This window comes from Miniopterus schreibersii, assembly GCF_964146895.1.
Source record: "Miniopterus schreibersii genome assembly, chromosome: 4".
In the NCBI taxonomy this organism is placed as follows: domain Eukaryota; kingdom Metazoa; phylum Chordata; class Mammalia; order Chiroptera; family Miniopteridae; genus Miniopterus; species Miniopterus schreibersii.
The window spans coordinates 36,053,821-36,076,424 of record NC_138105.1 but is presented as its reverse complement, the minus strand read 5'-3'; positions in this window follow the sequence as shown (position 1 = coordinate 36,076,424).

The following is a 22,604-nucleotide window of genomic DNA, read 5'->3' as shown; positions in this document are numbered from 1 at the left end:
ACACTCTTACCATTAAAAAGAATTTAGTTGAACATATAATTTCATATGTAATGAGGGTAACAAGTATAATAAACTGTCTAAAATAGTGCTCGCATTAATGCTCAGTCTTCTGAAAGTCTGTAATAGGAAATGAACATTCGTTCTTTAGATTCCCATAGACTTAGGCAGCAATGTAATATCTTTGAATTTCAGTCCATTCATAGTGCACCCTTTAGATCAGTTTACTTTGGTATCTTTATAATGCAATCATCTAATCTATTCTCAGTCCATGCTTCCTTATTCATTCCGCATAACAATATCATGTGATTTATCTTTTGAATAAGGTGATGCTTTTCTCAAACTCTACTTGATTCACAGATTGCTTTCTTCAGCAGAGGGAAATGTGGGCTCATTTCCTGCCAAACAAAGTGACTGCCTAGGAAGGGAAGAAACATATTAAGATGGTGGAAGTTTAACTTTTTTGAAGAAAAGAATATGGCATTAAAGGCATTTTGTTGTGAAGGTCGGAAAGGCAAAGGTCAAATGTTCATCTATTCAAAGATAACAGGCTAAGAGATAAACATTTCAATAATGGAGACATCCTCTGAGGTACAACCTTGGCTAGAATAAATTCTAGGGGTGTCAGCAATGAATCATGTGATTCTATATACATCAAAATTTTATTTTGTCAAGTGAGTTTTCTTGACAATGAACAATTCCATTACATCCTGTTAACATATTAAGCATTTTAAATTATTAGACATGTTTTGAAAATGCATTATTAAATCACAACAAATGAAAAGGTAAACAATCAGGTCAGATATTTTCCAAAATTAGGATGGCCAAAGCTACAATAGTATTCATACTAGTTTCAGAACTTTGCTAATGGGTTACATGCTATTTCTAACTGTGTTGGAGGAAAAATATGGCTGAACCCTCAAACGCGTTTACTTCCCTTGTAAATATTTTACGTCCACTATAGTTGTTTATCAGGCGGTTTCCACAGAGTACAACATAAACAAGTCTTGTGGTTAAAGTCAGAAATGCTATGCTCAATACCCTCCACTGAAAATTCACAAAACGTATGGATATGTCAAAAGCAAGAAAGGATTCTGCAATAAAACCCCGTGTAAACTTGTTTAACCCCGAGTTTTCCAAACTTTACTAACGGCTGCTTGTTTTCACAAAACACGTATCAATGTGACTAAGCACTAAAGAAAGAGAAAATGAAAGAATGAGAAGTTGCAGGCATAGATCTACATAGAGACTTTACAAGCTTAATTAATCTCACCAACACAGCAATGAGATGTACAGGCCCTAACCCTTTCACAGACGTAGCAAAGGAAAATAAAATTTCAACAAGGAGAGAATTCTCAGCAATAGGAGCACTGACTGTCTCTAGGCCTGGCAAGAAGAAGTCTGAAAAGAGACCTCTGGCTTTAGCAACAAAACTTTGGCGATTGTCATTAGAGCATTTTGATGAGAGCCGAAACCAGGCTGTAGGGGGCTGATGAGAGAATGGGAAGGGAGAAAGTGAACATGTAGGTGACACTGAAGAATTTTGACTCTGAGGAAGGGGGGGAGAGAGTCACAATGGACTTAGAAAATAAAGGGTGGTCTCTGTAATGAGGTGTGACTTACATACAATATTTTACATATGTAAGCACCTGTGTAACCAATACCTAAATCAATATATAGAATATTGCCAGCACCGCAGAAAGCTTCTACTGCCCCCAAGGGTAACCATTATCCTGAACTTCATCACCATAGTTATTTTATGACTTGCATTCTTTTGTTATAGCCTTCATACTTTCTTGGGATCCTCTAACCTTCTCAATGGTTTTTACCTTGTGTTCTAAAGTACCATTGGTTTATAGAAATTAATAATGTCATTTCTTAAAGTGATTGTTTCAATGTTCTCACCAAAATGAGGATGTGTAAACACCCTGAAATAAGACCTTAAAGCATAACTGTTTTATAACTTTGAGATAAAAATATTATCATCTGGCTGTAACTTTTCCAGTGAATTACTTAAACCCAGAATGGCAGGGAATCCCAAATACATAAAAGGTTTTTATAACTTTTTTATTTTTTGACTTTTTTAGCACTCAAGAAATTTTTCCCAAACAAAATGGTCTATTCCAGATGACTGTAACATCCACCACTAGACATAAAATAAGGGGAACCATTTCATATGTTTGTATAGGCAAGAATAAAAATAGAAGATGAAAAAGTTTAAAATAAGTATGGATATATATCATTATATTGAAGGTACAATTCAAGTTTGTATTAAGGGACAGAAAGCCAGGTATTTGGGTGTAAATATTAGGAGCTTAGTTTTTAAGAGAATGGTAATATATTTATCTGACTACGTTTGGTGGGCATTGTAACAGCTCAGAAATGAAGGTCAGAATGGAACAACAGAAATGTACATTATAAAACTTCTCAATGAAACCTTTGTATCATTTTTATCTTAAACCTTATTTAATACAAACTACAAAGTTAAAAACATCACAGGAATTGAGTTTATCTCTTCTCAAAATCATTGATAGCATTCTTAGTATGAATCATAGCAGCACTCTACTTTTAAATATTTCTTTTTCACAAAGTAACATTTTTTTTTTGGTAAAGGCTTATATGTGTACTGGTATATTTATTTGAGCCAAAAGAGAATTATATCAATTTGTGCTTAGCTTGGGTAATTATTTCATTTACTTTATAATTATTATTTTTGAGTATGGAATATTTGTCATCCAAGAAAAAGTTAAAACCCATGAAATTCAATTATCTTTTGAGCTTCAGACATGCTGCAGCTAGTAGATTGAAGCTGGTGTGTGTGTGTGTGTGTGTGTGTGTGTGTGTGTTTAACTTTTAATTTCATAGCCAGCAAGTACTAGCTTAATACACCGGGTTAATTCTTTGTCTTGGTCTCCTAATGATAGCAAATTGATTTTCTCAAAGAAAGTATATAGTAAATGCCAGTCTCAAAATTCAGAAGATCCAGTAAATAACTGAAATATAAAATAAAGCTACAGCAATGTTTATGAAAATGCATGTTTTCTCTATGTACTATATACCAAATTAAGTACTGAGAAGATAGTCCCTGATTTCAGAGAGGACTTTAGTGCAAGAAATACAGAAGAAAAAAAAACCACAAGAAACTATTTAACCCTTTTTCCACTGAATATAGGGGTTCTCAAATGCCCTCGGATATGGTTTATTGGCCAGAGCAGTAATCTTTTTGTTCTTCTTGTTATGGGCATAAACATGATTAGGTTGGGACTGGACCGGACTCTCCGAGCTCTGCCCTGGCTGGGGGGTCCTCTCTGTCTAGGCCACTGTTTCTGGCTGACCCCCCCTTGCTCAGCTGGGAGGCAGGTAAGGTACAAACCCGAGCCCACTCTCCCCCCCAGCCACAGTTCAGAAGAGAGAGACACCACATTCAACCTGGGTGATTCCCCCTCAGAGGGACATGAAGCTGACAGATGGAGAAATTCGGTTTGAATGTTGTAGGTCCTACACTGAAAAAACTCATGTAGACTTAGGCCTAAAGCTACCTTTTGGAACATACTTTATAAAACCTAAATAGTCAGGTGCATTTGCCAAGAAGGCCGTTATGGAGATAAAAATAAAGCAAAGAAACTTGCAGGGAGAGTGAGAGAACAAAAAGCAACTTTGGGTTATCTTCCCCTTTTCCCAGACTAAAGTTTTCATAACATCTACTGTAATTCCTTCCTTTATTTGTGGTGAAAACGTCTTAACACTATAAGTTTTCACGAAACAAAATTTTCTGATATAAGCAGTCACGGGGTTTAATTAATTTAATATGTTAAATGATAGGTAAAATTGAAAACCAATCATAACATTTGGGGGAAAAATGAATATAGATGATGCTTCTTGAGATTTATTCTCCAACTGGAGTCCTGAGATACTTCCTCCTCCTGAAAAAAATGGGTACTGTGCTTACATCGATTGTGAGCTATCCAGAATCTATGTCACTCACAGAGGCTGTAAAGTGACTGAAACAGACATGCTGGAGGGTCATCCTTGGGGACAACCCCTCTGCCTTTAATCTGCTCTCCTGTTTCTTTCCTTTTGGCTGTTCTGTCCTGTCACTCAGTGAATTCTGAGTAGGTAACAAACACAACCCTTGCCACAACAGTTTTCAAGAAAACACTATTCTGATTTTTACTGGGACTCCAAACAAGTGGCATGGAAACAGGCATGATTCCAAACCACGAGTTTGCTTAAAGTCAAGGACAGTATGTAAGCTAAAACTGCAAAGACATAGGCTCAGCTTTTCAATATTCTATAAAAACCTTGCTAAATTCACTGATAGTTTGCAATCATTTTCATGGGATTGCTTTTGTCTATACCTTGTGATTTCTAGGTAATAACTTTGTCATAAAAAATATGAATTTTATTTCTTTCTCAATCTTGATGTTACACATATCCATAAAGATCAATATTTTAATAGAGAAAGGAAAGGAGCTATATTGCTTAATATTCAAGGGATATCTCTTAAGAGAGAAAAAATAAAATGCAATGACATTTCAAAAAGAAGAAAATGTATGTAACTTTGGTAGGCAGCATGTAGGATAATTCTTGCTTTTTTATATATTTTTAGTTACGTTTAACAACTAGTGATATGCTGCTGCTTTCCACGAGAAAAAAATCCTAGACATCTGTCATGCTTTCTATTAGATTAAACAAAAAAATAAATAAATCAAGAAACAATGATTTCACTCAAAGCTTATAAACAAAAGAAAATAAGTGCAGAAGTTAAAGAACTTGAAAAATACAAAGGCATAAATAGATCTAGTTACCATACTGGGGTCAGAGGTCAAAACATCGTCTTTATCTATGTTTCCACAAAATGGGTTGAATTATTAGATTATTCACATAGTTTCTAAATAGATCTCAAATTATCCCCATGTGCAATACACTTCGTCCTGCAAAATACAATGACACTGAAGAACAACAGTGCGTGATAAAGACACCCCACCCATGAAAAACATGTGCTTATTTCCCCTCCCTGTGGTCTATTGCCCTGTGGTCAAAATATGAATGGTCTTTTCCTGCGAGGCCCCTTTCACAGGGCCTCTCTCTGAGGAAGCATTATTCCCTGCCCCCTGGGTGTCTTGTCTGGGCATGGGATGGGCTTTTCAGGTGAAGAGGAGAGAAGGGAGCCCCCTGGCTTAAGAGCAGTGTGTGGCTCTCTCTCTGCCTTCCTCACACAGAAGCCGCTCCTAGATTCAGGCCCAGCCTGCGAGGAAGATGTGAGGCAGAGCCAATCCCGAACCAGGATGGCCATTCACCGTAGAAAAAATTTATTGATGCACCAGTAAGACTATGAATTTAAGCTGCAACATAACCTTGCATAAGTAACCTGATAGATAACCCACTCCGGATAATTAGCTTTATCTCAGCAGAGATTGGTTCATGAATCCAAGTCTGATCCCCTCCAGGAGCTCTGCTGGATCCTCCTGAGGAAGGTTTCTTTGCTCCAACTAGGAGACACTGAGGGTAAAGCAAATGGCCCCTCTCCTTCTCCTGGGGTCCCTTGTGCAGTCACAGTAACCACAGAGGAGGCCACTACCCGGAGAACCAGAGAAAACCACAACCACAGCCCTAATGTGCTGGGCCTCAGGTCAGTTTTATCTGTAGACATATTTGATAGAAAATAACCAATCTCCTTATTTTTAAAGTCAGTTTGATTCAAGTTTGACATTTTTCTTAGAGTGAAATGTGAGGATTATATGTATTCTAACGATAGTGATAGAAATGTTGATAATGTGCAATAGAATACATATTTAAAATGTCACTTTTAGGTTCAATGTTATATGATATAATTTAAAAATAACAACAATTTTTTATTTATTTATTTTTTTACAAAATACCACTTTACCTCACTTTCCGTGGTTGAGAGTCTCTTGTTTTCATTGTAGTTGGGTGCAGAAATCTAATAACTATGAGAAAGCAGCTTTCAGGGAAGCTTAGCAGCGTTGCCAGATAATTTATTTCTGAAAATTGTGTGCAAAGTCACTGCGTCTTTCTTTCTTTTGTCTTTCTCTGAGGTAAACACTTTAAAGGTGTTCCTATTTCATAATCAGAGCATTAAGCAGTTTTTTGGTGGAACTCTTTGTGGAGATTTTCCATTTTGCAGCAGCTTATAAGTGATTGGCAATGAGTCGTGCAGAAGCCTAAAACTTTGAGAAAATACAGTACTGCAGTTGGCAGAGACAGATGCTATATTTCAAAAAACTTTTCCAAGTTAAAAATGCAAATCAGTGTAATAGTTTTCTGACTTCAAATTAATTTAACAAGTCGCTGAATATTCAGAAGACAGATAAAATGAAGAACACTGATTTTTTTTTAAAGCACAGAACTAATGTAACTCTGGTGTTCTATGTTCCCTTTAATTTGTTGCATATTTGTATAGCACATGGTTGTTTGTAGTTATATACACACTCTCACACTTTCCCTGTGGGGGAGTGAACTATGAGTAACTTGGGTATTATCAAAGGACCTGGAGACATGGATGTAGTTCTCTTTGAAAGGACACTTGTTCAGATTTGTTTAGAAATGGTTTGGACAATAGTACTGGGAAAAGGCCCCTTAAAGGCAAAAATTGCTGCCACTTCTTTCTCTAGGTTTCTTCACAGTTGTGTTTGGTCCAGGTGTTAAAGTCCAGCTTTAACTGAAAGTGCTTTGTGCAATCTCCTGAAAGAGCTCTTATGGAGGGTCCTTACTCTTCCCCTGTGCTTCCAGCCCCAAGCATAAGGCCGTTACAATGGCTGGCACTCCAGCAGTCATCCTGGGCTAGGAGGGTAAAAGCCGAATCTTAGGAACTGGAGGTTGGAGAATTGAGTTACCTGGCTCCTATCGAGGTGAGTGCCCGGAACAAAGCCAACATAGCGCATTGGCTTGTCTACCTCTAGACTTCTTTTAAGCATAAGAGACAATCTTTTATCTGCAGTGAGGCTCTGTAATTTTACATTTCCTACCTCTTCAATACTACTGAATCCTTTTTGGGTTCACAATGTTGTCACAGGGTATATTAACAATGAAAAATTACTAGTGCTCACAAGTTTGTTTAGTTTCCTTTTATGAAAGAAAGACCATCAAATTCTGACTTTTAAAGGTGGGATATTAGTATCACAGTAGATCAGTTAAAAAAGTACCTTTGTGCCCAGCCGGGCGTGGCTCAGCGGTTGAGCGTCGACCTAGGATCCAGGCGATTGGGGTTCGATTCCCGGTCAGGGCACATGCCCGGGTTGTGGGCTCCATCAATGACTCTCTCATCATTGATGTTTCTCTCTGTCTCTCTCTCTCTCTCTCTCTCTCTCTCCTTTCTTCTCTCTGAAATCAATAAAGATATTAAAAAAAAAAACCTTTGCAATTATAAAAAATATAGTAAAGTGGGAAAGCAGAAGGGAAAGAGATACTTAGAATATCTCAGAATCTAAGATATCAGAATATAAAATAACATATTTTTAGATGGATCACTCAGGAAGTAAGCTATGACCATCAGATAAAGTGGAAATAATAGGGATTTAAATTGCTAAACAAGCAATTGTGTTGTCAGACAAAACAGTAGGGACTGATACGGTTTAGTATCAATAGTAGGGATTGATAGAAGATGCTTGATACGGTTTTAATCTTCTTGAACTTGTGGAGACTTGTTTTGTGCCCTGACGTGTGGTCTATCTTTGAGAATGACCCATGTGCACTTGAGAAGAATATGTATTCTGCAGCTTTGGGGTGAAATGTTCTGTAAATGTATTTTAAATCCATCTGATCTCATGTGTCATTTAGAGTCACTGTTTCCTTGTTGATTTTTTTTGTCTGGAAGATCTATCCAGTGAAGTCAGTGGGGTGTTAAAATCTCCTACTATGGCTGTATTGCTGTCGATCTCTCCGGTAAAGTCCTTCAGAAGTTTATATATATATAAACATATTTAGGTGATCCTCTATTGGGTGCATATCTGTTTACCAGGGTTATATCCCCTTGTTGGAGTGATCCCGTTAGTATTATTAGTGTACTTTATTGTGCCTTGTTATGGCCTTCATTTTGTTGTCTATTTTGTCAGGTACGAATATCGCTACCCCATCTTTTTTCATTTACATTTGCATGGAAACTTTTTTTCACCCCTTCACTCTCATCCTGTGTGAGTCTTTTGTTCTGAGGTGGGTCAGAGAAGATACAAAAATGTCAATAAGCATCTGAGAAGACACCCAAGTCAGTAATCTCAGGGACATGCAAGTCAAAACCACAATGAGAAAACACTTTGCACCCATGAGAATGGCTGTAATCAGAAAGGCGTATAATAACATGTATTGGAGAGGATACAGAGAAATTGGAACTGTCATAAATTGGTGGTGGGACTGTAAAGCAGATAAGGTTACATTTCTAAGCATTTAATGAAAATAAAATGAGAATAATCTGTTATAGTGAAAGCAAGCATAAGAATATTCAATTTTAAATGGCTCTTGGGAATAATTGGCTAGTTTGAAATATAAAAAAACAAAAACAACACAAAAAACTGGTTTCAATTTGAATAAATCATAGAACTGACATATGAAGAATTTTTAAACTAAAGGTTAGCTGACTTCTCCAAAAGCTCAGCATCATAAAGGAAAATAGTTAAGTCCTATGCAGTAGAAATCAATGGTAGAACTAGCTCAGATAACTCCTATTTGGAGATGAATGATTTAAAAGGAGTTAGTAGGGAAGTTGTTAGTAGAATTGTGTTTTACAGTAACAAACTGTTGGTAATAGGGATTTGAACATTTGATGAGGTTTTGTAAGGTAAACTGGAGGAAATATAGTAGCAAAGATAATGGCAGGGTACTGTCTTTCCAGTATATTAAATGGACTCTTTAAATTAAACTTTCCAGTCCGTAGTTTTCAATAAATGCTCACCTGCAAGAAAGTATTGCCTTCCTAAAACTGTCTCTTCACTGACAGGACTGGAACGTCGGTGGACTCATAGCTTTACAAGCTCTCCAGTCTCTCTGCCTGGCTCTTGGTTATATGTCAATGGCTCAGAACTAAAAATGGAATAATAACTAATGAATCATCTTGACAGGTAAAAATGCTATACAGTGATTTATAATGGTTACTTTGTTTATGACAATTTTTTCCAGCTCTGTCCCTTACTCAGTTTTTTTGATTGAGTGTCAAGTTAAATGAAGAAAAACAATATTCTTTAGAAACATTAAATTTGTGTGTACAAAATGTTGATGTCATCAAGAAATTTGTTACATGACTGAAAACATCCCAAATTTATATTACTTATAACTTGATTAAAAAGCACAGTTTAAGAAACTATCTTCAGAGAAAATGCAATTAATAATTTTTAGTTTATTACTATATCATAGTGAGTAAGCGAAGTGGAGCATTTGATGGTGACATGACTACTGTATCATAATTAAAATTAAAGTACTTTGGACATGAGTGTTTATAGTACTAAACAAAGATGTCTTTCTTCACACTTCCCAGATGGCAATCGGAGTAAACAATAGGGGTTACACATAAGGGAAATCATAAAAATGTGTTTGTATTAATTAGAAACCTTTCTGTTTGACACAAATGCATCTTGGAGAAAATTAAGCAACTAAAAGGAGAATTGAGCAGCTCCACAAAACTGGGTCATGAGGAACAAAACACACTTAGCCTCTGCCCTATGATGCTTGTAAGCATCACTCAGGACTCAGAAAGAGAAATACTGTATTTGTTTAGCACTGAGGTTTGACTTTCAGGGAAGGATTTTTGTTAGGTACTATCTCAAGGAGCCCAACACTACTTACAATAAGGTAATGTATATATTATTATAATATTTATATATTAATTATAATATTAAGCCTTTAATAAATATCCTATAATCAAAATACAGTAATAACATGTATTCCTAAATTCATATATATCTAATCAAATAACTTTAACTTTAGAGTCTTATCTCTTTTGAGTCTTGAACAGGTGGATCCTAGAGCAAATTAATCCTGAAAAGTTGCTGGAGGCAAAAATGACAAAACTGAAGCTGTCCTACTTTGGGCACATCAGGAGAAAGCAGGTTCTTTGGAAAGACAATAATGCTGGGGAAAAACACAAGGCAGCAGGAAAAGAGGAAGACCAAATATGAGCTGGACTGGCTCCATAAAAGAAGCAAGAGGCATGAGTCTGCAGGAACTGGGCTAGGCTGTTGAGAACAGGACTTTGTGGACATCCCTCCTTCATAGAGTAGCCAGGAGTCAGAGTTGACTCAACAACATGTAATAACAATTAGAATACTGTACTTGCAATAATTATATTTTTAAAATATTATTTTGCAAAGTATGTATTGAGCATCCTGTGATTGAAGTACCCCAGAATCTAGGATCATATTATGACTTCAACATGTTTTTTCCTTTCTTTTTTTAAAATGAGGAAATGAATGGCCGGCATTCCTAGCACGCATTTACCCTTAATATTGATGCAATTATTTATTATTAAAGCAGTGAACTAAGGTCCTTTAAAAATCTTCACGCCCATACCTACTTAGCTACAGAAAAAGTTAAATTTAATCTAGGAAGTCAATTAGTTGGTGCAAGGTTCCCAGTGAAAGTAGCTTTGTTCTTTCATTTCTTGGTCCTTGCAGAATTTTCTTCTTAAATGACACAACAGGAGATGCCATTATATGGACTTATTCCTTTCTGAGCAATGCCCTAGGCATTGGATAATTGCTGCTAAGATAAAGATCTACATTATGAATACTACATCAATCTTTTGTGTAATATTTTACAAGCTGTATTTTTGTACTTTATTGTCTCTGAGCACCCTACTGATATTTTTCAAAACATTTACCTCCTCTTATATTTTCAGAGATCTAAAGCATATAAAGGCTTCTCTGTTGGATGTCCACTATACAATTCTCATTTAAAAATATTTTTCCATTCCTTGTTTTGATTTATTTCAAGTCACCTATGTATCAAATGACAAACCAGTTGGTTGCTGACCTTTAAAAAATCCCAGAGCTTTAAGAGAAAACCATAGGGAACCTGTCCAAACTCCTGCTCATTTTACGAGACCACAGCAGTTTTCTTTTGCAGTTTGTAAGACTGTAAGCAGTTTCAAAAATATTATATAACTGGGGTACATGCTATTTTGTTAAGCTATATCTTTTTTATGTGAGTCATACTCCTGTCTTCTCCTTTTCTGGGTCTGTTATTTATTTTTAATTTTTTACTTTCATGTAATTGAAAGGATAAGACGAGAGCAATATGATGCGTTGATAGGCTATATTAAAGTGATACCAAAAAGAGATATTTTAAACTTGCAAAAATATTTTGTTTAGAAAACAAAATGAGAAGATTGATTTCCAGGGTGATAAAAATAAAGGTTTTTCTCAGAGAGGCCATCCACCCTCCCACAGAAATAGTGAAAATGGTAGCAAATCAACTGCAACTAAACATTTCAGAAATTTGTGAATTAACTAAACAATAGAAAAAAAAAGACTACAACACAATAGAACCTTGAAAGCATTATGCTAAAGGAAAGAAAGCCCCTCACAAAACCAATATATTATGGTTCCATTTATATGAAATGTCCAGAATAGGCCGCTGTATGGAGTCAGAAAGTAGGTTATTGGTTGCCTGGAGCCGAGGGTTGGGAGTGGGTAGGAAAATGTGAAATGTCTGCTAATGTACATAGAGGTTCATTCTGGAATGAGGAAAATGTTCCTAGATTAGATTTTGGTGGGAGTTGCACATCTTTATGAATATATATATATATATTTAAAACTGTACTGTATACTTTAAATTATACTATATACTTTAAATAGGTGTGCTATGTGGTATGTAAATTATTGTCTCGATAAAACTGTTAAAACAAAAGTAAAAAAAGCAAAATGACATCCCTCTAGTAGCAATACTTTAGGAACTTTATCACGTTTTCGGGAAATGGTACAAACTCCACATGTTCCGACTCTGACACGTAGAACAGAGTATCTGTTGGGATGCAGGCCCGTTTCTGTAATAACTACTGACCTTCATTTGATATTAACCCTGTGACAGATGAAGGCATTGACACTCCTCCTTCCCTCAGTAGCCTGGATACCAACGAGGCGCTGATTTAGTGGCTGTTTTAGTCTGGATCTGAGCTTCCTTACTCACACTGTCTTTGTGCCCTTGTTGTGTACTTAGCGCCCCCAAATCTGTTCTCCATTACTTGTGAGGGGAAATTCTATTGAAATAATGTTTATAAAAATTGTTTTCAGCAGACGCTGTATATAAACACTGTTACATTACTATTTTTAGGAAATATAAAATGCGATAGAATTATGGATTTATAGGAACATAAGGAATGCTCTTTTATGTTCAAGACTCAGGTTTGTTAATACAACGGATTATGTAAAATCATTGCAGTATATTGTATAATAGCCTTAAGAGGAACTCAGCAAACACACGCACACAAAACAGGGCTTCCAATACAGTATCCTGCAAAGTATTGTTTGACAAGGTAATTTTTAAGCTAAAGAAAAACTGTTCTAGGCTTAGTGATGTTTGTGGAAAAATAACAAACAAACAAATAAAATTAAAGGGCTTTTTTCTTCATGGACTTTCATAATCATCTAAGTGCATTATGTGAGTTGTGACTCTTAAGAAGGGAAATACAGTAGTTTCACATGGAAAACCCTTTCATGAAATCAACATTCTTAGATGTTATAAAACACACTTTTGGAAAATATAAAGAAAAATTTTTTTCAGTAGACCTTGTATATACAATCAACTCTGGAGTGCTAAATCCCTTAACAGTCTCAGAGGGAGACTATGTAATTATCACTTTGATTTAGTACTAATACTATACTTTATTTAATTATATTTGTATGAAAATAATACATATATTTTACTTACGTATGAAAAGTCAACTGGTAAAACGTAACAACAGCAGGTTTCCCCTCCTTTTTAGCTTGGCTCTCTCATCTTACTACTTGATAACAGCTGTTAGCAATTATTTTTGTTCTTTATCTACTATTCACTTTCATATTTCTAAAATGTGTGCTATGTACTTGTTCTGCTACTCTTGTTTCCCAAAATTTGGTTGTTTATGTTCACCCCTCCCTATCTTTCTCACACTTTCACGTTCTTTCTCACACACAGTTCTCCTCTCCACATATTTAGATTATTGTTACATTTTAATGTGTAGTCAAATATCCATTGCTTAGATTATTATAACTGCAAATTCTGCTCATAGCTGAGCCACAGAGTAAAAGAAGATTGCATCTCTTTCTTGTAGATCCTTTTATGCATTCTGACGTTAATGACTATACGTGCATGTGTTGCTTGGTTTTCTATATACACTTAACCTATTTATTCAGAACTCTCAAGCTGAGCTGGAAAATGTCTCTCAATGTATTCAAACACCCGCTCTTCTATATGTTTTTCTTTTCCTTCTGTCATTCCTCATCACTTTCTCTAGATCGACCAACTTAGTAATCTTTAGGTCTGCCTTTCCAAATACTGTGGGTAATAGTTTTACAAAAAAGTTTGCCCAATGTATGTCAAGCAACTTTCTACATAGGAATTCAGGGAATGTGCAAAAAAATATAAATAGAGCCCTCTCAGGATGGAGTCGCAGCTGCCATCGCAGAGGTATTACCTTGAACATCTTACTCCTCAAACCTTGGCAAAACAGCCTCTGGACTGGGCCAAAGCAACGATGTATTCCACATAACTGTTTGCAAAGCTAACAGGAAAGCAGACACTCTGACTACCAGACTGAAAATTAAAAACGTTCTTTAGAATTAAGGCTACTGTGTAAAGCTAAAGAATAACTTAATTTATTTGCACCTCTAGACATTACTTCCTTGACCTATAAACAACAGTACAAATGCTTTCTTTCTGTCCATGTAATTGTTTCCCTCCCCTTTCTCATAAAAACCCCTTGCCTTCACTCCCTGACTGGAACACCATCTTCAGAGAGTGTGGGAGAGAGAGAGAAACATCAATGTGAGAGAGACACATCGACTGGTTGCCTGCCCGCTCATGGCCTGATGGGGTCGGGACTGAGCCTGCAACAGAGGTACAGTGCCCTTGGCCGAAGTCGAACCCGGGACCCTTCAGTCCTCAAGCTGATGCTCTAATTACTGAACCAAACTGTCTAGGGCTCAAGTAAATGATTGCTGCCTCTCACTTTGACCTTTTATTTTTATGTCAACAGGACCAGACGCCTCCCATCTTTGGTGCAGCCATCTATAATTACATGTCTTGCAACAGAGAATGGAGAATCACTCACAGGAAGTTTTTCTAACCCAAAAAGTGTGGTATATCATTTGTAATGACATCCTCTTGGACACAGCCTGATCATGGTTCAGAAAAAGTACAAGAGGATAGAAAAATAGAGCTTAGATGTGGGCTGGGAAAAGGAAGGAAAGGAAAGCAAAGCTGTGAGCAGAGCGTCAGCCTTCTCTGCCACCTGAATTTCAATGATTAAAAACCAATAATGCAAGCATTATGGAAGATTAATTCCAGCAAGTAATTTAGACAGGGGTTGCAAGGAAGCTTTGATCTACTTCAATGTTATAATGTAACCCAGGAAAGAGTAAGGGAATATCTATAGAGACTAACATGTAAGAGACAGTGACTAAAGTTGAACAATGGACAATGATTAACCTTGAAATATTAAACCATAGACAAAAAATCAAATTTCAAAATATGAAATATTTGAATTGCATTAAAAGGGAAGCATGTTTATCAGGATGAAAAAAAAAGATGTTTATAATGACAAAAAATATGAACTATTGTTAATGTAACTGATTTTTTGGTTATATGGTAAATACATATTACATATAAAATATTATAAACTGTATCAAAGTTTACACAAAAGAAAAACTAAAAGAACTAAAAGTGTATGAAGCTTATAGATGTTAATTGGTCTCTTTCAACTTATTACAGATTCAGTAATGTAAAACAGTAAGACCATAAATGCCCATTTGTTTGTTCTGTCTGTACATGTATTTAGCTCCGGCACTGTGTTCAGTACTGTGCTATGTCAGAATGATGGACTGAGCACTGTTTTCATGGAGGCCGTCATAGTAGACCCATAAGTGATGATGTTTGATTTCATAATGTAGGAGAGAAATGGAGAAAAAAAATTGTGCTCCTTTTAGGGTAACAGGTAATGGATTAGGTTTGGGAGGTGAAGGAGAGATGTGTTTCTGAGGAGTGGACTCTACAAGAATCTGTTATTGCAGCCCAGAGATTTCCATCAAATGCCTTGGCTCTGTGATAGCAGTCACCACCTATCTGCCAGAGAGAAAAGCTCTGCCAAGTGCTGGGAACAGGCATGGAGTGGATTGAATTTGATTTGGGGCATGTTCAGTTTGAGATGCACAGAAAAGACAACAAGGAGAGTAAAAACCTAAAACAATGTGGTAAAGAGTAAGAATAGACACACAACTAAGTGTAACAAAAAAGAAAACCAAGAAATGGGAATAATTTTATGTAAGAATTCAGTGCATCACAGATATGCCATTTCAAAACATTAAACTACCATGGTGTATTTTAAATAACAAAACTCCATAATTAGTTAATAATTTTGTATGGTGAGGGAGGAAGCACTGAGGTATTTAACAGCACTCCACTATAATTTTAAATAAAAAATAACTTCCCAGAAATTATTGGGAACTTTTTTTGCAAAATATGAAGTTTTCTTTAGATGGGTAAGGTCTTTGTGAGCAAGGCACTGATAGCAGAAATTAGAAGGAAGTTTATAATACATAAAAATATTTTAAAAATAAAATACAGAAATGCTGTAACAAATTAAAAATTTAGAAAGCTAATAAAATCATCCAATTAATCAACTACTGATGTTAATTTTCTAAGAACAATTAAAAATAAATTAAATAAAAATAAGAATGAAAATGTATTCACAAAAATTTATTTGAAAAAAATAGTGTTTTGGAAATAGTTATCTACTGAAGATCTTATGTGAACAAATTAGCAATGTAGATTGTGCATTGCAGTGGAAGGTAGAAAAGACTTTACTTAGGGCAGCATGAATATTTTCATGAAAATTTTATGAGTTCTCCCACCAAACAGACATATTTCCAGGCAACTTGATTATAATTTCAATGAAATCAATAATTAAACATTTGTGCCTATATAACTTATTTGACACTCATCTATGTAGTAGAATATGTAAAGAGTTTTGTAAGTAAACATTGAATTTGGTTAAAATGTTCATACAGTGTTAATGTAGCTGAAAATACCATAAGCATTTTACACCTCCAACTTTAGCTGTGAGGGTGTGAGGCAAGAAAGAACACTGGAAAAGCTTACTGAAGAGAAAACCATGGGCATTAGGAGATCTGTCTCCTTTTCTTCACTTTACCCTTTTTGTAACCTTGGCAAAGCACTTAGCATCTTCAATTCCATCATTAATCATGCAAGCTGAAGGATCAAAATACTTTTTTTTTTTCTAAAGTCACCAGCTGTTGCAAAACTCCATTTTCTGAAGTTCCTTAAGGCCTCCGTGGTAGTCACTTGTTTCTTATCCTCCAATTTGAGGTTCTAATAAGCCCCTTAATTGCAGAAGTTGATAGAATTTCCCTTTTCCTTGATACTCTTTTATTTCTGTTGCATAAACTTAGCCAGCAATACTCAGAACTATTGCTAAATCAGTATTAGTCTCCTGGTAAACCATCAGTGCCCCACATGATTCTGTTTGGGTTGTCATTGCATAAATGCATACATATTAGGAAAACAAGACAAATGCCAATTAGGACCCACACCAGGCCTATGGCAACAGTGACCATTGAGAGAGACGCTGGGAGGCAAAAAATGGTCTCAGGTGTGAAGGCCTCCCTCTGTGCATTGCGTTCTAGGTGAGCACAGAAGTCTAGCCAAGCCAGGCTAATCAACCTTTGGAAGAGGGACTCTTAAGAGTTGGAGCAGGGTTCTTAAGCTGAATGAAAAATGGAGCACTTACCCAGCTTCTCCCCTACTGTGATCTGGAACCGGCAACACTTTGTGGAAAAACCTTGTCTTGAGCTGTATTATGTAGCTCAATGATTGGGATTAGAAATGGCATTAGTCCTTTGGCCACAGTTGTTTCAATGGAGTTTTCAGAAAAACTCTTTTGTGGGTAGTAGAGGATGTATACTGGATTCTCAATATGAATACTGTGTATATGTGTATCGCTATACAACATATAATCATAGGTGTAATTATAAGTGGTGTGTTGAAACAAGAAGGGTAACTGGGAAAATTAAACTATAGAAACATTAGAAAGTATAAAGACACACAAGTTTATGTTCCATGCAAGAGTCTTCAAAGACACATGAATGAAAATTAACTGAGCGGGAACTTACAAGATTCACAGGCATTCCCCACATGGATGAGAAAGAAATTTGTAGGCCAGGAATGAGAGGTATAATGTGGAAGACAAATGTATGTGTATATCAGATGCCAAAAAATGATGTAAATTGAGTGCAGAGGAGGCTAGGAAAACCATTTGGTGCCATGGCATACAGGTCTTTGTGATCCATGCAAAAATACATGCTTACATATAACAACAGTACATTGGTAAATACCCATAGTCCTTGTAAAAGAAAAGAAAAATTGTGTATTCTTACTTCCTTTTTTTTTTTTTAACTTAGCAAACAAAGAATATTTTCTTTTATTACTTAACTGGGAAAAAAGTAGATGCTCTTAAATGATCCAGGACTAAGATAAGAGTAAGACAAGGCAACTATTTCAATAAGTAACTAAAGAAAATTCAGTGGACATATAAACAAAAGAATCTACTATAGAGCAGTTTAGGCTATAAAATGAACAATATTTTTAAACTGATTTTCTGTGTGGGGCAAGAGATTGGGAGGAGTCTTGGGTGACTCTGGGGTTTTAGTGTGAATGTTTGGGTACATATTTGTAGAAGGAATATGGAATAAACAAGTTTTGGAAAAGATGATAATGAGTTGGGTTTTGAGCATTTGGAACCTTAAGTTCCCAGAGAATATAAACATGGAAACATTGAGTACATAGCAGGAAACAAGTTCTGAAGCCTCGGGAAAATATATTAGACAAAAAATGGAGATTTTGGAATAATCTAATATGTACATATCCATTATATTACATAGAGGAACTCTATATTGGAGTTAAAAAAAAATAGTTATCCTCTACTTAGCATGAGCTGCTAATTATCTTTACTAGAGAGACTTTTCACTTCAACATATCATTTTAATTAAGCAACAGATGATAGAGTTGATATTTATCTGAGCCTAATATTTCTGGGAAGCAGTGGTGGTCAAGAAACCCCCCCACCCTTTTATGTTCTGAAAAATAGCTATCACAAAGGACCATCCTGCCCTCACATATTCTGTGATATTAACTGTCTCCACCTTTCAAATAAAACTTGCTGTTCATCTTTCCTACTACTCCCTAAGTCTCACTGATGACTCCCTAGCTTGTCTGCTCTATAAACCCAGTCCCCCCTCCTTTTCTTTGAAACGACAATATCAAGAGTGCTTCCTATTGTAGCAGCCTGAATAAAATCATCTCCTTAATTGTTTGATGCATTTCATCTTTCGCACAGCAGACAATTGATAGTGATTAATTCCCACGGAGAGTGATGGACCTAGATTCATCTCTTAGTTGAACCATTGATTATCTATGTAACTCTCCACAATTACTTTCTTTATTCCTAAATGTTCTTACCTAAAATTGGGCCTGTTACGTGCCTCATGGTTTAATATTTTACTTATTTTGAGATTTTTTAAAATCAAATCATCTATACTAAAAAAAAAAAAAAAAGCCTAAATCCTCACCCCAAACTGAGGTGCCTAATATGTAAATTTCTAAGGCAGTTTCCATGGGACAGAAGACAGAAAAATATCACATCCTTATTCCATGAGTTAAGTAAGTTCAATATCTGGTTTAACATTTTCTTCCTTCCTTCCTTAATTACTCATTTTCAATAATATCAGTTTGATTCTTCCATTTCTTTAAAGTTCTAATGCAACAACCTTAGTACAACACTCATGATTTTTTTTGTTTACCATAATATTCTTCTTCTAAATTGCTATTCCTGCTAGAAAAAAATTCCCCCCTTCATCCCTGTTTACACATTCTTCCCAAAGATAATTTTATTTTTATGACAATATAGATGTATCACTTTTCTACTACATGTTTTTATGTCTATTAACATCCAGGAAAAAAGTTGTTAGCCCTTAACATTAAGCCTCTGGCCAATGTGAATACTGTGAGCTTCATTTTCCTCTGTCTCCTGACCATCTTGTCTGACTCTCGTGCATCCACACTACAGTCCTAGCAAGTTATTCTTGGGTCTCTGAATGAAAACTTTTACAACTCTATGATTTTACAAAAGAAGAAAAATAGAACAAACTTACAGAAAGTACAACATTTGCTCTCTCTATATATATTTACATCCATGTTGCCTGGGTGCTTATCACAGTGTAGCCAGACTCTGTTTGAAGAAAGGTACCATGCTCTAAAGTAACAGCTTAACACAATAAAACTTGATCCCCTTTCATTAATCAACAAGTGAGTTGCCAAGTTAAATTTTTGTTTTAATAAGATGTTGAGAAAACACCATCAAAATCTTTTACTTAAACAAATGAATATTATTTATTCTGAAAGAAAACTGTCCAATATTTGTTTGCAGATTTTAGTATACATACAGGAGCTGCATAGCTTTAGATATAACTTATGCAAACACAATTACCTTCTTTCTCCTTGTCTGCACTATATCCCATGTAAAACACCAAAGGAATTTCATCTAATTTGGGGTCTATAAATGATGTTCTTTAACTTAAACTATATAGTGAATAAATTACTCAGAATTCAATTTTTTAATGTAAGGGTAGAAATGCACATTTATGTGATCATGGTTGCCCCTGTTAAGTAACTGTCTACCCTATAAGACAGCACATAGAGGTTCTTGGCAGGCTTCTGGAGCAGAGTCCTACAAAATTTTGGTTCAAAAATCCAATTTTTCTATTTAGCAGATATGTGGCCTCCATAATTTACTTGCTTTCTTTTTGCCTCTAGTTCCCCATTAAAAAATAATAATAATAACACCCATACTCAGTTTATTGGCTTAGCGTGAGGGTTAAATAAAATAACACATCTACAGTACAAACTTAGTTACTTATTGTTTTTGCTTGGATTGTTCTAGGGGATGGGTACCCAATGATGAATGAATATTGAAAAAGTTCAGCCGTATGTACTATAGATCCTAAAGTAAGGACAGACTGTAATAACATATTTGCACATAAGAACACAACATTTTATTGTAGAAAACTAGTAAAAAGAAAACATAGTTCTATGGAAGCTTACTCTGGGGAGAGGGGCAATTAGCTGAATTCCAAAAATGCTTCCCTGAATATGAGAATATAACTGACCTGAGAAGTGAATTTGATAAAGAGAGAAGGAAAAACGTCCCAGACAGAGGTGACAGACACCATGAGCAAAGTTGCTGTGCTGAGAGGAAGGAGCATGAGGTCCTAAAAGAAGATGAGTGCAGCTGCAGGGGAGAGCCAAGGAGAAGCATGGCACTGGGTGAGGTTAGAGAAATAAGACGAAAAAAATGCCGTTTGCAGCAGGGAAGTGTGCCAAGAGCAGATTTGATTGTTTTGAATGATTAATCTGACTTCACTGTGGAAAATGGATTAGGAAAGTGACCAGAGGGAATATTGATAACCCCCTTAGGAGGTTATTGCAATAGTCCAGGAAATTAATAGTGGTAATTTGGGGATTAGATCACAGGTACCAAATATAGAAAGAAATGAATGGATTGAAGAGATATTTGGGAGGTAAAAGTTGTTATTTGTTAATGAATTGTATTTAGAGGGCATAAAAGAGGGAACAATCTTAAATGATACAGAAAAAAAAAATCTTTAAATACTTGTACAATTTTCCACTGTTTTTAAACAAGAGATTTAAAATATTTTTCTGCTATATGAACTTTTTCACATAGAGAATATATTTGATCCCCTTAATAATGAAGTTAAGAAACTCAAAAATCAATTATCTAAAAATGAAAAGAAACAAAATGCTTTTGATAATTTAAAAAAAAAAAAAACACAAGAAAAAAGCATTGATTGCATTATAAATTGCATTTCAAATATAATTGAAAGCATGTGAATGTAAATACCTGGCTTATCCCTAACACAGTAACTATGCCCATTATCATCACAATTCTGATTCAGAGTAATGATTTATTTTTCCTATTAATTTAAATGCAAAGTAATTTTCATTAAAAGGCTATAATGCTTTTGATAAGTAAGTGATTTTATTTTTTTCATTTAACAAATCTTTATTGAATTCCACTATGTTCTCTGTGTCCATATGTTTCTGCACTCCGTATCTTCAAATCATCCATCTTCTCTGTTTCTGTTTCTGCATCTCTGAAAAAAGAAAACTTTAGAATGTAATAAGTAAGTGATTTCAAAGAGCTAAAGTACAAATTTTACAACCCACTGAAGTAGCCTGCATTTATCATTTAGAAAAAATCCAATGCAGACTTAGGTCTCATATCAAATATAAATGTACATTATACATATGGTGTATGTAATAAAATTATGAAAGGTAACATTAGGGTAATATAATTGCAATAGCATTTTCACATAAATTATTTATGTTTTATAAAAGCATTATCAATATGTATTTTTGAACTAATTTTAGAAATAAATATAAAGATCCAACAAGAATTAAAACATATGCAAAATCAAAGAGCTAAGAAGAGCCCATTGTCCCTGAGACTTAAACCTTCTGCTTTAGATCAATTATTTTTTTCTTACTGTGTCATACTAGGACTTGTGATATCAACAGGAAATCACATGCTGTCCATAAAAACCATGCCTAGGCCATGATTGATGGTTTACAACACTAGCAAATGCACAACCCTACTGGACCCTTCGACATCACTAATTAATCATCATATTCTCTCTTGCTGAACTCAAAAGAAGCTGTGGCCTCAAAATTTTCCTCATTGCACTTTTTTTTTTTTTTTTTTTTAGCAATGACTATCATTGGAGTTGAGTTGAGGAAGGTGGTCTCTTGAGCTATAACAAAGGTTGAGAGAATTTCAAGTAATGTATACATTTCATTCTTTGCTAAATTGAATCTTAGGGCTTAATAAAAATAGTCTAATTTGAATGATTAGGGACAATTTAATGGGGATTTATATAAGTCTTTTCAAAATTTTTCATTTTCTTTAATAAAAAAGAAAAACAGCCTGATAAAGAACAGATCTCATTGAAGGCTAGGCAGCATTATAGCAGCAAAGGTGGGATTTGCACTCAGCTCGGATCCATTCATAATCAGTAAGTTATGAACGGATCCATAATTTGCTTCTTGCTCTGTGTAGAGGAGGGCAGAGAAGCAAGGGCAGGACTGTAATTCTGCAGTCTGTCTCCTGACTGTTCACGCTTAGCAACATTGCTATACATCAAAGAAGTGTAGAGGCAGGACTTGGCAACATTCACAACAGTTATTCTCAAATAATGCAGAACCGAGGCTAAAGGTAGCATATTCAAAACAAAATGGAAGATTTGCTGTTTTCTAATAGACATAAGGAATATCTATATTTCCCAGTTAGAAAACTTTATGATTCCCTTTGCTTG